The sequence below is a fragment of the Lupinus angustifolius genome, unplaced genomic scaffold (genome assembly GCF_001865875.1).
Source record: "Lupinus angustifolius cultivar Tanjil unplaced genomic scaffold, LupAngTanjil_v1.0 Scaffold_253, whole genome shotgun sequence".
Lineage (NCBI taxonomy): Eukaryota > Viridiplantae > Streptophyta > Magnoliopsida > Fabales > Fabaceae > Lupinus > Lupinus angustifolius.
In genome coordinates, this window is record NW_017727367.1 from 716,058 (window position 1) to 720,918 (window position 4,861).

Sequence of the window (4,861 nt, forward strand, 5' to 3'; positions counted from 1 at the left end):
CCTAAGCCTTGACTCAACTTAAACTAGATTCTAGTCTAAGCCTAGTACCAAATAATGACTTAAGCATGTTGATTTGTTGGTGATCTTCAAGCTCTTATTAGCACAAGTTGTCCTCATCAAAACCATGACATATAAAGAGAGCTTTCCAAAGTGTTCCTCTTGACATGCACACTTTCACAGCCTGGATGAGATCCTCGATGGTGTCACGGAGTTGTGTGCAATCATTGGTCAGGTGGCCAAACATACTGTGATAGTCACAGTATTTGGATCGGTCTTGTGGGCCTGGCTTGGTAGGGCGTGGGCGGGGAAGTTGGACGAGGTGGGTGGAGAGGACCTCCTACAGAATCCTTGAGCGGCTGGCGTTCAGAGGGGTATATGTGGAGTATTTGGCCTTTTTAGGTAGTGATGGTAGGTTGTGGGGGTGGTTGTGGAGTCTTGGCCATTTGGTTTCCCGTGAGGGGTGATGTATTTGGGGCTCGGTATGGGCGTGGATATGGTGGGTTTCTTCTAGATTGATGAATTGTTGGGCTTTGGAGTGGAGGTCTTCCATTGTAAGATCGGTGTACTTGGCTAGCTCTGTGCGGAAGAGACCTTCTTGAAGTCCCATAACGAGGACATGCAGTGCGACCTCAGGGCTCAGAGTATGCACCTTCATGGCCTTGGTATTAAACCGATCTAGGTACGCCCGGATGGATTCATTAGGTCTTTGACGAATGCCAGACAGCGTGTATGACGACCTGGGTTGCTCTTTGCTTGCCGTGAATCTTGTGTTGAAGGCTAAATAGGTTTATCTCTTCTTGTTTATATAGGATCCAATGGTCGTCCATGAGTGCCTCACTTATATCCTTAGGTTCAAATGGATAGAATTATCATTTATTATGCATGATCGAAACAATTTTGACCTTGGCATTTTACAAAGTCATACCTATATCTTGTTACCCTTTTATATGTACATATGTATGTATTGTGCTGCAAACTTCGCTTTTCCTTCTTTTTGTTGAAGTCAAAAGGGGAGGAAAGTTGGGATGTGTATTTTTCTGTAATATCTATTTTAGGAACATACATCAAAACAAAGGGGGAATGTAAAAGATAGGGGGAGCATTCTCAAAATCTTCAGAGATATATGTTATGAAGTATGCAACATCAAAAATATCAACTTTCAAAGGATATTGGTTTGTTATCATAAAAAAAAGGGAAATTGTGAAGAAGATATTGTTCTTGACCTTAGAGCGGTTTCGATGAAGACATCAACATCACAAAAACAAGAAAAAGGAAGAAGACCATGAAGATAAGATTAGCAAGCTTCAAGGAATATTCATAGACTAAGTCTTCTTAGGTACTTCAGTCCTTATAAATCAACATATGTTAGTAACAATGCTCAAATAAAGATAAAAGTATTTTTGAAAAGAATTGAAATCTCTTTGAAAAACATTTCACATACCAAGTAATTGTTACTTGATCAGAGTAAAAGGTTACAAGTGCAGGATGACAATTGGTAATAGGTTATTGGGATTACGTAACAGGCTACGTGACTAAGAGAAGCAGTTTTCAAAAATAACTGTCATAGTGTAATCGATTACCCTAAGGTGGTAATCGATTATTTCAAAAGGCACTAGCTTTTGGTAATCGATTACATCAATGATATAACTGATTACACGATACTGTTAAACCAAATATTCAAATAAAAAAAATTCAAACTCAATGGGTTTCACTCCAATCGTGTCCCAGCCTTTGGAAGGGTATAATGGTTGATTGGAAGCCTATTTAAAGTGCTTGAATCGCTCATTTGAGGACACACAATTGATAAGTCATGAACATAATTTACAAATAAATTTCATATCTTTTGTAAACAATTCTTTGAATTGCATTCAACTTTTGTTCTAAATTTTCAGAAGTCTTCTGAAGATGTTCAAGTGCAAGTTCTTAAAGTTTTCTTAAACACTTTTCAAGAGCATTTATTTACTAAGTATATTAAGAGTCAAAGGATTGTAAGTTATATCATTGTCAAAACTTGAAAAGGCAATCCAGCCATTATTATCATTCTTCATCTCATTGTAAACTTGTCATCACAAGGATGTGGTGGTAAAGGTAAAAGTTGACTCGGAAAGGTTGATTTCCAAGGGTGAGGTATTTGTGAGTGTCTAAGGTACAAGGTCTCAGGGAGAGAAATTGCAATTGCATCTCAAAGTATCTAGTGGAAAAATCTCTTGTACGATAAGAGTACTGGATGTAACCTTCGATAGACAAGAAGGTGAACCGGTATAAAATTCTTTGTGTACTATTCTTCTACCCTCCTCTTGTGTTTTCAATTTAAGTTTAACTTGGTTCATTTCTGCAACAACTTTCTATTGATCTTACATTCTGATACAACACAGAAAAATTGACCATTTCTCCCATCAACTAATTCACCCCTCCCTCCCTTAGTTGCCATCTTACTTTCACAAAACTTGCTCTCACTAACTTTCATGTAGATACACCAGTCAACACTGTTTTCCACAAACCCATATAAAGTAATGGTATCATTGAAATTTATATACCATTATCTAGAAGCTTGGTTCAGTCCATATATTGACTTATTTAATTTACACACTAGTTTTTCCTTTCCAGTGGTCACAAACTCTTCGGGTTAGTTCATATAATCTTTCTCAATAAAGTGACCATTCAGAAAACCCGTTAAATAATCTTTCTTAGAGACTTTGAAAGAAAGTTTCTTTATAATCAATGCCCTTTATAGAGTGAAACCCTTGGCAACATGTCTAGCCTTATATCTTTCAATGTTATATTTTGAGTCATGCTTGGTCTTAAAGACCCATTTACAGCCAACTCGTTTTGAACCCTTAGGAAACTCAGTTAGATCCCCAACTTTATTATTGTCCATTGATTTCAACTCTTCTTTGATAGCATTGAACAAGATTAGATCTTTATCAATTCTCAAGTTACATTCATGTTCAAGTGAATATAGAATATAATCATTCGAAATAGTTGGTCTTCTTTGTCTTTCAAACCTTGTTAATGTTATTTCTTGTGGTTTTACTTTATTATTCACGTCATTAACTATTTGTTCATCCAGTGGGTTTTGGATATTATCTTGTTGTCTTTGTGTGTTATTTAACGGTAATATAACTATAGGAACAACAACTTGAGGAGACACCTATGGTGAAGAAGATTTATCAGAAGTCTCCATAATATCCATATTTCGTGATTTATCACTCCCACTAGTTTGACCATTCTCAATGAACCTAGCATTTCTTGACTCAATTATCCTAGTATTATGGTTACGACAATAAAATCTATACCCTTTTGGCTTTTCCGGATAGTCAATAACGAAACTACTAATGGTTCTTGCATCAAGCTTCTTTTCGTGTGGATTTTACACCTTTACTTCTGCTGGACAACCCCAAACATGGAGGTGTCTCAAACCGGGTTTCCTACTAGTCCATAACTCATAGGGGGTTTCAGGAATTTACTTAATAGAAACCCTATTCAGTATATACACAATGGTCTTTAATGAATACATCCATAACAATAAAGGTACATGAAAATGCTCAACATTGACCTAACCATCTCCATTAGAGTATGATTCCGCCTTTCAACCACACCATTTTGTTGGTGTGTAAGGCATAGTGTTTGTGAAGAAGATCTTGCTCCTCACCTTTGCACGATTTTGATGAAGATACCAAGATCATAAAAAGAAGAAAAGGAAGAAGATGTTGAACATAAAGAAGATCAAGCTTCAAGGCAAGTAGAGTCTAAGTCTTCAATAGGTACTTATATCCTTTACACTCTAAGTATGTTTAGTAAACAATACTAAAAAAGAAGATAAAACTATTTTGAAAGAAATAAAAACTCTTATACAATGTAAAACAATTTTCAAAATGCTAAGTAAGGGGTTACTTGACCTGAGTAACAGGTTACTAGGCCTAGGTAATAGGTTACTTGGACTGAGTGACATGAGTAATAGGTTATTGGGACAGTGTAATAGGTTACCTAACTGAGTAAAACGTTACCTAGAAAAATGACACAATGTATCTTATTAATGTAAAGAAGTAACCGATTATTTCTCAAATAGAGAGTTTGGGTAATCGATTACACTACAGTGTAACCGATTACACAGAGCTTTTAAAACCAATTTTCAAATCCAAATTGGACAACTTTCATCCAAACTCAATAGGTTTCATTCCAATCATGTCCTAACTTGATGCAAGGTTATATTGGATGATTGGAAGCGTATTTAAAGGTATTGAAACACCCATTTCAAAATACATCTTGAACACAAATTTCCACAACTTTCATATACAATTCTCTCCATTTTTCGTGCGACATTTGTTTCAAATTTTCATATTTTTATAAAGTTGTTTTAAGTGAAAGTTCTAAAGTATTTCGAACTTAAACACTTCTAAGAGCATTGTATACTAAGTGTATTGAGAGTAATAAGATTTCAAGTTATAGAATTTTTGTATCTTGTAAAGTCAATCATTGCCCTAGAATTTATTCTTCAATCTTTTTGTAAAACTTGTCATCACAAGGGTGTGGTGAGAAGAGAAAGAAAGTACTTGAAAAAGTTGTTTTCCAAGGGTGTGAGGTATTAGTGAGTGTGTAAGATACAAGAGTCTCGGGGAGAGAAATTGTTATTACAACTCATAATATCTAGTAAAACATCTCTTATCCTGCAAGAGTGCTGGACAAAGCCTTCGATGGATAGGAAGGTGAACTAATATAAATACATGTGTTCTTTTTCTCTTCTCTCTACTCTTCCATTTTTGATATTATTTTTACTTGGTTATTTTTCTGCAGCAATTCCGCTACAATACATTCTGATTTTACATGCAGAAAAATTGACCATTTTTCCCAACCACTAATT